The sequence below is a fragment of the Rhinopithecus bieti genome, unplaced genomic scaffold (assembly GCF_001698545.2).
Source record: "Rhinopithecus bieti isolate Rb0 unplaced genomic scaffold, ASM169854v2 scaffold_33652, whole genome shotgun sequence".
NCBI lineage: Eukaryota > Metazoa > Chordata > Mammalia > Primates > Cercopithecidae > Rhinopithecus > Rhinopithecus bieti.
Window position 1 is genome coordinate 3,593,852 of NW_016814761.1, and position 13,291 is coordinate 3,607,142.

Consider the following 13,291-nt stretch of genomic DNA (forward strand, 5'->3'; position numbering starts at 1 on the left):
TTTATTTATTTTGAGACGGAGTCTGGCTCTGTCGCCCAGGCTGGAGTGCGGTGGCCGGATCTCAGCTCACTGCAAGCTACGCCTTCCAGGTTTACGCCATTCTTCTGCCTCTGCCTCCCGAGTAACTGGGACTACAGGCGCCCGCCTCGTCGCCCGGCTAGTTTTTTGTATTCCTTAGTAGAGACGGGGTTTCACCGTATTAGCCAGGATGGTCTCGATCTCCTGACCTTGTGATCCGCCCGTCTCGGCCTCCCAAAGTGCTGGGATTACAGGCTTGAGCCACCGCGCCCGGCCAATTTTTTCTTTTTTAATTTCAACTTTTATTTTAGATTCAAGGGGTACATGTGCAGGTTCGTTATATGAGTATATTGTGTGATGCTGAGGTTTCGGATATGATTGATCCTGTCACCCAGGTAGTGAGCACGGTTACCCAAAGGTAGTTTTTCAATCCAGTGGTTTTCAAACTTGGCTTTGTGACACCCTGATGAGTGTGGGGCCTTAAATACTGTAGGAGGAGGGTGGTCCTGAGGGATGGTCCAGCCAGCAGGGACACAGCCCTCTACACCTGCTCCAGCTCAGAGCAGCCTCACCTTGATCTGTCTTAGTCGGCCATTCATTCATTCATGCATGCATCCATTCATCAGCTGTTTACTGAGCACCTTCACTGTATCAGCTTCTCTCAATAAGACAGTGAACAAAGAAACTAAACCTCTAGCCTCATGAAACTTGCAAGCTACTGGGGAAAACAGACAAGAAACATATTAACAAAGAAAGACACAAGAAAATGTCAAAAACTGGTAAGTGCTGAGGACACAGTAGGAAGGCAGTAAGATACAGAATGCCGTGGAGTGCTTAGGGTAGCATTAGATGGTCTGGCTGGGAAAGGCTCCCTGAAAAAGTAACATCTCAGCTGACCCCTGAATGGCAAGATGAGGGCCAGCGATGCACAGCACGTTCTAAGGGAAGGATAATCATGACAAAGACAAGACCAGTGCAGAGGCCTCGAGGCAGAAACAAGCCTATCGTCTTTAAAATCACAGAGGGCAGAGAGCACTGGCAGAGCTGTCCAAGATGAGACTTTTGTAGCCAATTCCACTTGGAGAATTGGATTTTTCTGCCAAAAAAAATTAGATAGACAGATAGACATATAGACAGAACCCAATGACCTAGTCTAATCCTGCCACTTCACAGAAGAAAAATGAAGATCCAACATGTCCAAGGATTACCCAAGGTCCAGCTGAGAGCCGGTGGCGAGCTGGGACCAGTGCCCAGGTCTCAGGATGCTGCCCCGGGCACCATCTGTTACTCCTTATGAGCAGGTCACCCAGGGCAGGCCTCCCTGGCCTTTGACTTTCCCAGCCACTCGGCCAGCCCTGCTTTTGATGCCAACCACACCCTACCCTGCACACAGGTGAGAAGTGTGAATGAGATCATGTCTCCCAGGCCAGCTGAGCTCCAGGGAGCAAGCAAGAGACAAATAAAAGGCTTTAATGGATTTGTTAAACACGCATCCTGTGGCCAAGGGCCCCCTGGCACCAGACAGCATCACAGAGGGAAAAAAGAAAAGCGGATGATGAAATTAAAAGGCATTTCATCTCCAGAGCCAAGGTTGACATGCACAAATCCAGAATGTGTCTCTCCCTGGCTTCTCACCCACCTGTCCTCCTGTGTCCCCAGCCTCCCTCTCTGATGCAGCCGCCCTGGCCGGGGTCACAGCTCACGTCATGGCACGGGGCTTCCCACGCAGCCATCTTGAGGCATCTGACCCAGGAATCAAAGACCCAGAAGGGATTCTGGGGAAAGAGGGAAACGCGAGAGGTGCCTGAGAGTTCATGGAGTCCATCCCCCTGTCCCTGGGCATGATCTGAACTTGCTAACCTCTTCCACATAAGAGCGCAGGCCTCAACCCAGGAGAGGGCAGTTCAGGCTAAGGCCAGAGAAGGGGCCAGAGGGGTGAACAGGGAGAAGACAGACAGGCCGGATCCATGACCCAGCTCTCCCATGACCAGCTCTACAATATCGGCAATTCACTGTACCTCCGTGGGCCTCAGTTGCCTCTGCTGCAAAAGAAGAAATGCCCATGGTGAGAATGAAATGAGGTATTTTGGTGTAAAGCTCCTGGCATGTAGAGGATACCAAGTATTGGTTTTAGAGGCATCTGGAGCCCCAGTTTTCCATGTGACCTCTACTGGGGTGGGAGAAGGATCTCTGGTTTGTAACTCCCCCCGACACTCCACCAGACTCGCCACAGTCTCCCCAGAGTCTCTGATCAGGGCAAACTATTTGTGTCTAATTACATTAAATTGCATAATATTTTCACTGCTTTCCCCAAGAGCCTCACCTGATTTCTCTCTGTTCATTTCTCTCTCTCTCTCTCTCTGTGTGTGTGTGTGTGTGTGTGTGTGTGTGCATAGAGACATTTTGCTAAATGGATGTTCCTAAAGCCAAGCTTACACTCCTCCTGTCTGTGCTGCCCTCAAGAAAGAATCTATGGGGATTGGCAAGCAACCTCAGGAAATGAGATGGTTTGTAGATTTTTTTTTAGAGGAGGTCATGTCATTCACTGCTGGCCTGTTTCAGTGGTTTTCCAACAAACATCTTTTGAGCATTTCGTGTGTGCAAGGCAATGTATTTATGAAATATATTTTGCTCATGAAAGTGAACAAAACCACCCCACTTTCTTTCCTGTTGGAGCCTACATGTCAGGGCTGTGGGAGTGGATTATTAAGAAGACCTGTAATCTGTCAAATGACCCAGTTCAAAAGATTTTGATAAATGAACCCATGTCAGCCTGGGGAGGTCTCCGACGGCATACTGTGGGATTCTGTCTTTGGGATTTCTCATTAAGCACACAACAGTTGAGGAATCCTGGAGACAAGCAAGTTCAGGGCATTCGGGCACAAATGTTACAGGAGACCTGCTGTGTGCCAGGCACTGGGGACACAGCTGTGAACAAGACAGACCAAAATCTCTGTCCCCATGGGGCTTACATTCTAGTTAAGGAAGACAGACAGTCAATCAAGAAATAAGTAAAAAAAATGTTCAGAGGCTGGTAAGTGCTATGGAAAAAATAAGGAGCTGGGGAGTGCTAGAGAGAACTAGGAGGCAAGGGTTGAGATTTTAAAGAAAATGATCAAGGAAGGCTTTGCTGAGAAGACAATATTTCAGCAAAGCCCCAGGGGAGGAGAAACAAACCAAGCAAACCACCTGGATGATACAGAACATTCTGAACAAAGGGGAAGCAGGTGCAAAGGCCCTGGGGGAACAATGCACTTGGCATGTATGCATGTATGTCAACAGCATCTTTTTACATATAAGTATCTTAGTGGCCTAATTGATCTGAAAGAAATAAACAGGCAGAAATCAGGTGATGCCCTTGGGGAAAGCAGTAAAAATATAATGCAATTTAATGTAATTAGACACAAATAGTTTGCTCTGATCAGCCAGTGTGGCTGGAGCAGAGTGACCAAGGAGAGATGGGTAGGAAATGAGGTCAGAGGGGAGACAAAGAGGGGACCATTGCAGGAATCCAGATAGACAACGAGAGTGCTTAGCCCAGGGCAGACATACAGTATGGTGGTTAAACATGGGCCCTACAGCCAGATTGCTGGGATCAAGATTCACCAGCTCTATCAACCTGGACAAGTGACTTTGACTTTTCATTCCTCAGTTTCCGCAACTGTGAAATGGACAAGGTAAGAGTATCTTCCTCCCAAGGTGGTTGTCAGGGTTAAATGAGCTAAGGCCTATAATAGGATTTGGTGCATGTTAAGTACTTAAATGTTAGGACTTTAACTTTACAGTGGAGAGAACTGGCAAACACTACCTTCACCAAGTGAAAGTTGACATCATCAGTGATGTCGTGTGATATCGTGCACTTCCAATATCATATGAGACGGTGCTCCACCCCTTTGACATGCTTTCCAGTAGCCCATAAGCCCAATCTAGTCAGAAGAAAATATCAGACATCCCCAAACCAAGGGACATTCCACAAAACACCTGGCCCAACACTCAAAACCGTCAAGGTCATGAAAACCAAGGGAGGACTGAAAAACTGTCACAGACCACGGGACACTAAGGAGACATGAAGACTAAATGTGATGTGGGATCCTGGGTTGGATCTTGGAGCAGAAAACATGAGTGGAAAAACTGGAAAAATCCAAATAATGGAAAATAGTTAAGGGTGATGTGCCAATGTTGGTTTCTTAGTCTGAACAAATGCACTGTGGTCATGTACGATGTTAACAATAGGGGAAACTTGGTGGCAGGGGTGGGGATGTGAGGTTCGTGCGTATTAAACTCCCCCAAGGTCCAAATGGTATCTTTATATTATTCATTCAACAAATATGTAAACTCCCCTCAATCTACAGGATTCCCATGGGGAGAAACAAGAACAAAGCAAGAAAGTAAGGAATGGAAAGGAGGAGGAGTTTTCTTTTTTTCTCTTTTTGAGATGGAGTCTTGCTCTGTCACCCACGTTGGAATGCAGTGGTGTGATCTCGGCTCACTGCAAGCTCTGCCTCCTGGGTTCAAGCCATTCTCCTGCCTCAGCCTCCCAAGTTGCTGGAACTACAGGCACGTGCCACCACACCCAGCTAATTTTTGCATTTTCAGTAGAGACAGGGTTTCACTATGTTGGTCAGACTGGTCTCAAATTCCCAACCTCAAGTGGGAGGTTCGGCCTCCCAAAGGGCTGGAATTACAGGTGTGAGCCACCGCGCCCAGAGAGGAGGAGTTTTCTAATAATGTTAGCTATCCCTGAAAAGGATGGCTTCTCCACTACAGGAAGGGCTCAAATAGGGGCCAGAAGAACACTTTGCCTTGGAGACCAGACTCTAGCATTCCAAAAAGGAGGCTGCAAAAGAGCCTGGGCATTCTAGTCTCCACCTTCTCATCTGAATCTCTAGTAGGTCTCCAAGCCTGAGCCCAACCACCACTGGGTTGGCCCAGGTCACACTCTCCCTTCCTGTCCCTGACAAAAGCTGCGGCTGGCAGAAGTGAGCTGTTCAAATCTTTTACTGTTGACACAACCACGCATCACCACAGGTCATCACTGTCAGTCATTCAGCAAACCCTCACTCAATATGGCAGACGGTCACAGAGTTCAGAACACAAGCCTTAGAGAGGTCACCGCTCAACTGTGCCATCTCTAAGGGTGTGACCGTGACCGGATCCCTTTACCTCTCTCAGCCTGTTTTTTCATTCAAAAACAGGGATAATAATAGAACCTACCTCAGGGTTGGTGTAAGTGCTCATTAAAAGACAACTATTAACATTATAATTATACTTATGCAGGAGGCACTGTGCTGGACGCAAGCAGGGCACAAAGTTGAATTAATCTAACTCTAACATCCTCTTGGAGGAAAGTCAGGTGTTGAACAATTAATTACAATGCAGGAGATAAGTACTATCGGGGTATCTATCAGGTCAGCGCACCCACTCCAGCCCTCCAGCCCCAAATCTCAAGGCTTCAAGGAAGAAAGTTGGGGGGTTCCTCCCACCTTGACTTTAACTGGAGTTGACCATCTCCCAAAGAGGACAGGCATTGGAAATCAATGTGCCTTGATTACAGAAAACTCTTTCTGACTTTCTAAAGACACAACAAAAAGACAGACTTCCCCAAATCCTCAGGGCAGACCCCCGATCAGCCCTCCTCTTCCCCCGACAGTCCTGCCCCGTCACCCTGCCAGCCTTTACCTCCTACCATATCTCTTTCCTGCAAGGACCCCAAGCGCTGCTCTTCACTTGATGGCTACTGCCCCATGGCTGCACCATGGAAGCCTCAGCTGCCCCAGTGATGACTGTCCCCAGCTTGGCCAGCAGGCAAGGACACGATGTGTCAGGGCCAGGCTGTTTAGAAGCCAACACTGAATGTAGATAGGCCAATCCCTTAATGGCAGAGGACTAAGCTGGTGGACCAGGAACTCATTACACAGCTGCCCAGGGCACCAGAAGGAAGTCAAATGGAAGCACCCACTGCTGGGGGAGCACAGAGGGAGGGGGCCAGGGCCAGGGAGGCCTGGCTCAGAGTCACAGCCATTTTTGATGCATGCCTACTCTGCACCTGGCACTGTGCAAATGATCACACCCATTAATTCATTATATCCTCATGGAAAGGGGGACTGTTTTTCTCTCCACTATTTAGATAAGTGAACTGAGACCCACAGCATGGAGGAGCTTCCGCAGGTTCCGCAGCTGGTGGGTGGCAGAGCTTGATTCCCCATTCAAGCCTGCACACAAACCACTCCCCTGGCCTGTATCATCTGCTCCTCTAGGGCCTCCTGGGCTGCAGGCCTTGCATGGGCTCTTGGGACACTGAGCTGAACAAGACATAGTCCCTGTCCTGGAAGAGTTCACAGTTAATGGTGGACAGAAAGCAGCGGCCATTTGCAAGAAACCTGATGGAAACCTGATTGACGGAAGTGTCCCTGATGGAAGGACACTCATGGCTCTGACACAGCATGCAAGCAGCAGCTGACTGTGCCCTGGTCCTGGGGAACTTCCCTGAGGTGGCATCCTGGAGCTGCACCTTGCAGGACTTTCTCAAGGGAATGCCCTTCCAGCAAGGGGAACCCTAGAAGCAAGGGCCACCTGAGGCCAGGTTCTGTTCTAACTTCTGACCCCAAGTCAGGGAACTGGGTCTTATTCCTTGGGCCTTTCAAAGGTCCTCCTTTCAGCAAACTGGGCAGCAGCCAGGGCTTTGGAGTCAGACAAACCGAGGCCAAATCCCCCCTCTCCCACTTTCTAGCTGTGCAATCTTAATCCTCAAAACAACAATAATAGTGCATGGATGGAAACATGGAATAATTAATTAATTAAGGGGAGGGCTGGTAGACCCAGAGCTCCTGGCTGGAACCAGTTCAGTTCCAGAACCTGAACCAAGGCCAAGCAATCATTCATTCATGCCTGTAGGGAACACATATTTGTTGAGCACCTACTATGTGCACGCCAAGCAGTGTTCTAGGTGCTGGGGATACCACAGAGAACAAAATATATGTCTAGTGCCCAGAGTTGCTATAGAGAAAGATGAAGTAGGATAAGGAAGGGAGGCAGGCCCCAGAGTGAGGAAGGGTTTATTTTTAGATAAGAGGGTCAAGGATGCATCATAAGTGTCTTGAAGGAGATGAGGAAGTGAGCCCCACAGATATCTGGAGGAAGAGTGTCCCATATAAAGGGGAGAGAGAGGGATCTTGCCTGTGTGCAGTGAGGTGGCCAGGAGGCCAGTGTGCCTGGGAAGGTGTGTAGAGCTGGATCACACAGGGCCTTGGCCTTCACTGGGATTTGGGCTGTCATTCAGAGTAAAATTGAGCCACAGGGGAGCTTTAGGAAGAGGAGTGATAGAGTATGACAGATAGAACACACTGCTGTGCTAAATACAAAGAGAGAAAGAGGGAGGTCAGTGAGGAGACCATGGCGATGTCCAAGTGAGAGACAATGTCGGCTTGGTCCTGGGTGGTCACAGTGGAGATGGTGAATTCTGAATAGATTTTGAAGGTACAGCTCGCTACATTTGCTGAGACATTGAATGTGAGGGATAAAAGAAAAAGAAAAGTCAAGGATGGCACCAGAGTTTTGACCTGAGCAACTGGAAGCATGGAGCTGCCATGCTGGGATGGGGAAGCCAGCGAGAAGAGAGGATGTCCACATCAAGATGGCAGCTTGAACATGCACAGCCACCACAATGCTGAAGTCATCCCTTGAGTGCTCAAATAACAGTAATGAGATTTCTTTAAATGTCTGAGGGAATGAACCCACAGGATGGGAGAAGAGGAGAGGGGACAATAACAACGAAATTTCAGGAGCTGGAAAATAAATGAATGAGGGAAAGTGCATCAGAAAGAAAAGTCCCCCGAAGGTTCAGGGTTTGGCAGCACCAGTTACCTCTGGATGCTGAGGTGAAGGAGAAGTTACAATAAAGAGGAGCCTTTGAAAGGCTGTTTAAGAAGCTGTTATTGTCCAGACTAGAATCCTCTAGACTGGGGGACACTGGGCTCAGTGCATGCTGTGGCACTCTATTGATGACACAGAGTTTCCATGAAAGCGAGCAGTCTGGATGCTAAGACCCCAACCATGACAAACCACTCTACTCTCGGGACACTGATGGCCAGAATTATACCCTCCAGACAGACAACTGGAAGAGTCTCCTCTGGGGAACATAATGGACCAAGGAGAAAATATTATACCTAGAGAAACCCTAGAGATATCAACATGAAGTTTCTCCGATTAAACAGCCCAGTCACACCATCCTACAAGGAAGCCCACAGCCCACAAGACCCACTCATGTACTCGGAGCTTCTAATCAGCCCATACTTTCCTATTTTAAAATGCATGCAAGATAACTGAGGTTTACTAGACATCAGAAGAAAGCCTCTAATCTGAAAGATAAAGAACAAAACATAGAGAAAACACCAACTTGAGGATAACAGAGAATAGCAAGGAAAGGGGGGAGAAAACCTCCTTAATATCATTAGAGAGACAACAAAAGACATGCATGAAATTGAAATAGGATTCTCATAAAAAATAGGAAGAAAACAAAATAAAAGAGCTTTTTAAAATGAAAATACAATGGCAGAAATTAAAAAGGGAAAGTTGGAAGGCAGGGTTGAGCTCTTCTAGAGTGACAGATGCGGAAAATGGAAGAGAAGTGTTTTTAAATTAGGATTTGTCCACGAGTTTCATCTTCTAGAAAGAATTTTTTAAAAGTAGAGTGGAGGGAATCATCAATAAAATCATTCAAGAAAATTTTACAGACCCAAAGAACAGCTTTCTAGATTTCAAGAACTCACAGAGAGCCCAGCACAGTAAGTGAAAATACACACATTATTGTCTATTTTCATTATTAAATAGACACACCAAGGCACATTATTGTGAATTGTCACTACCCTGAGAACTAAGAGAAGATTCTCTAAACTTCCACATTTAAATGATTAGGAACAGAGAACAGCTTCCTTCTGATAGCAATACTGAAAGCCAGAAAGTAATAAAGTAGAGCCTTCAAATTCCAAAGGAAAATAACTTCCAGCCCAGAATTCTATACCTAGCCTAAAAGCCAATCAAGGACAGAGATAGAAGAAAGACATTTTCAGATGTGCAAAGTCTCAAAAAATCAACATTCCATATATCTTTTCTCAGGAAGTACTGGAGGATATGCTCCACCAAAACAAGGGAATAAAACAAGAAAGAAGAAGATATGAGATACTGGAAACTGAACATCCAACACAAAAGAGAGACAGAGGGACCCTCCAGGTTGACAGTAAAGAGAGAGCCTAGGATGACACCTGTGTGCCAGGTGTAAAAAGCAACCAGTCCAGCCTTAAGCAGATCACGAGGCTCTGGAAGATTTCATCAGGAGGATGAAACTGATAGAAAACCTGATGCATCTAATTGTCTTGAGAGAAAATGCACACTATTGGTCAGGAGTTTGAGGTACTTAATTAGTTACAAGTACAAGCAAACAAATATACCTTTTTAAAAAGGCAACTAGTAACTCGAGGAAAAACAAAAACTTGCATAGAGAAAGAAAAGAAGTCATCGCATTACTGGGAGGATAGGAGAGTGGAGAGAGCAAGTTAAGGATTGGGAAGGAGAACAAAGAGAGCTAAATCATCATCTTCCCCAATGCAAAGTCAAACAGCTAGAGTTCTGCTTCTGTCATGGAAATGTGAGGCTCTCTGCAGATTTGTTCCCTTGTGAAACTGCTGGAAATTATTTTTAAAACACTATTTAAAGTCCCTGGAAATGGTCCTAAGAGCATACAGCAAATAAAGAAATGTTTATTCAGGAAAACCTATGAAAACGCCATAAGAATAGCAAGAGTCTGTGACATTTGAACCATGATCCACTCTCTCCCTCTTTCATCCCATCACAGCACTATGAAAACTCCACTCCAGATGGGTGCAGCCCATAACACAGGGCTCCTTCTCACCTTAGCTCCAAGTTGGAAGCCTACAGTATCCTCTCAGAAAGAACAAGACATAAGTATTTCTCATCCTGTCCAAGTTTACTGTTGCAGATGTTAAGTTTTAGGTGAGTATGGCTGACAGATAGGGGATCCCTTCTTCTTCCCAGCCCTCACCAGTGAGATGGCCACTCTAACTTGGGTGTGGCAAGCTGACAAATCCTGGGGCCCCAACTATTCTCACCCTGGCTCATTCCTAAAGCAGAGGTTCCACACCAGGCGAGGCAAGCTGAGAAGACCAGAGGTTACAGCCAGCCCCCACTCCAAGAAGCACTCAGCTCCTAAAGTAAGGGTCTAAATCAGAGAAACGCATGCCACTGTCCCCATCCCTAGCTCCAGATGTTTCACCCATGGGGAGAGACAGACCACGAAACAGAGAGTTCTGAAGCTTGTCTCAAAAAAAAACTGACTTTATTTGCAATGGCATGTGGGGAAGTTAAAGTCTAAGGGCACTCTCAAAAACAACAGAGGTTGTGGTGAAAACAGTTCAGAGGAGACTGGCAGATTCATTTGAGATATAAGTTAGACCACTGACTAGTTTGCCAGAAAGAACAAGGGAATGAGAGAGCTAACAAGAGCCCTCCTGGGGTCAGAGCAGATCTCAAACAATGACCTTAAAAACTATACCTGCAAAGGAGGCCAGAATTGCTACAATATATTATTTTAAATGCCCAATTTCCAACAGAAGAAATTATGAGGTATGCATAGAAGCAAGAAAGTTTGACATGCATGAAAAAAATCAGGCAACAGAAGCTGCCTGTGAGAATGACCACATGTCAGATGTAACAGAGAAAGAATTCAAAGTAGTCATAAATATTTTCAAAGAGCTAAAGAAAACCATGCTTAAAGAAGTAAAGGAAGGTATGATAACAATGTCTCACCAAATAGAGAATACAAATAAAGAGATGGAAATTATTTTTCTGAAATAGAAATTCTGGAGCTGAAAAGTACAATAACTGTAACGAAAAATTCACTGAAAGGGCTTGACAGTAGATTTGAACTGACAAAAATAAAAATTAGCAAACTTGAAGATAAATTGACAGAGATTATGCAATCTAAAGAATAGAAAGAGAAGAAAAGAATGAAAAAAATTGACAGAGTCTCAGAGAAGTGTGGAACACCATTAAGTGCATCAACATATGCATAATGGGAGTGCCAGAAGGAGAGGAGACAAAGAAAAGCACAGGGAAAAGTTCAAAGAAATAATGTCAAAAAATTTTTCTGATTTGATTTTTTAAAACTTTAATGTACAGATTTATAAAACTCAAAAAAACTCCAAGTAGAAGTAATGCAAAGTAGTAAAATGCTGAAAATCGAAAAGAAGAAAAATATCTCAAAAGCAGCAAGAGAAAAATATAAAAAAATAAAAAAAAAACAGGAATCATCACTTGCAAGGGAGCCGAATAAGATTAACAGCTAACTTCTTATTAGAAACAATGGAGGTCAGAGGCAGTGGGATAACATATTCAAAGTACTTAAAGATAACTCTCAACCAAGAATACTATATCCTGAAAAACTATCTCACCAAAAGGAAGGAGAAATAAAGACATTCCCAGTATTAACCTCATACCAAATCCAGACAAATGTATCACAAAAAACTCTATGTCTTATGAATATAGACACAAAATCCTCAACAAAATGCTAGCAAACCAAATTTAGCAACGTATTCAAAGAATTATATACCATGACAAAGTGGGATTTATTAAGGAATGTAAATTTGATTTAACACGTGAAAATAAATTGATGTAATATGTCATATCAATAGATTTTTTTAAATCACATTATTATCTCAATAAACACAGAAAAAGAATTTGACGGAATCCAACAGTCTTTAGTGCTAAAAAAAAACTCAACAAATTAGGAGTATTAGGGAACCTCCTCAACCCAATAATGGGCATCTATGAAAACTCCACAGCTAACATACTCAGTGGTGAAATACTGGATGCTTTTCCCTAAGATCAGGGACAAGACAAGACTATCCATGCTCACCACTAGCCAGGGAACTTAGGCAAGAAAAAGAAAGGAAGAAGTAAGATATAGTTATCGAAGAATGACATGATCATGTACATAGAAAATCCTAAGGGATCAGAATCCATTAAAAACTATTAAAACTAATAGTTAAGCAAGAATAAATGAATAAAGTTAAGCAAGAATAAATGAAAAAATAATATACAAAAATCAATTGTATTTATTTACATTTGCAATAAACAATTTGAAAATGAAATTAAGAAAACAGTTCCAGCCAGGCGCAGTGGCTCATGCCTGTGATCCCAGCACTTTGGGAGGCTGAGGTGGGCAGATCACGAGGTTAGGAGATCGAGACCATCCTGGCTAACACGGTGAAACCCCGTCTCTACTAAAAATGCAAAAAATTAGCTGGGCATGGAGGCAGGCGCATGTAGTCCCAGCTACTTGGGAGGCTGAGGCAGGAGAATGGCGTGAACCCGGGAGGCAGAGCTTGCAGTGAGCCGAGATCACGCCACTGCACTCCAGCCTGGGCAGCTGAGCAAGACTCCATCTCAAAAAAAAAAAAAGAAAAGAAAATAGTTCCACTGGCATTAGCATCAAAAAGAATAAAACATTTAGGAAAGGGTTAACTAAAGAAGTACAAAACTTATACTTTAAAAAGTGCAAAATGTTGTTGACAAAAATTAAATAAGACCTAAATAGGCCAGGCACAGTGGCACACACCTGTAATCCCAGCATTTTGGGAGGCAAAGGCAGGTGGAACACTTGAGCCCAGGAGTACAAGACCAGCCTGGGCAACATCATGAAACCCCATCTCTACGTAAAAAATACAAAAATTTAGCCAACATAGTGGTGCATGCCTGTAGTCTCTGCTACTCTGGAAGCTGAGGTAGGAGAACCACTTGAGCCTGGGAAGTCAAGCCTGCAGTGAGCTGTGATTGCACCACTGCACTCCAACCTGAATAACAAAGTGAGACTGTGTCAAAAAAACAGGACCTAAATAAATCAAAAGATGTCCTATGTTCATGGATTGTCAAACTTATATAGTTAATATAAGCATACTCCCTACACTGACCTATAGACTCAACGCAATGCCTATCAATGCAATCCCGATGGCATTTTTTATAGAAATGAAAATTCCGATCCCAAAATTTATATATAATCGCAAGGAACACCAAATAGTAAAACAATCTTGAAAAGAAAACAAAATTGGAGAAATCACATTTCCCAGTTTTAAAACTTAATACAAAGATATAGAAGTCAAAACAGTGGGCCGGGCGCGGTGGCTCAAGCCTGTAATCCCAGTACTTTGGGAGGCCAAGATGGGCGGATTGCGAGGTCAGGAGATCGAGACCATCCTGGCTA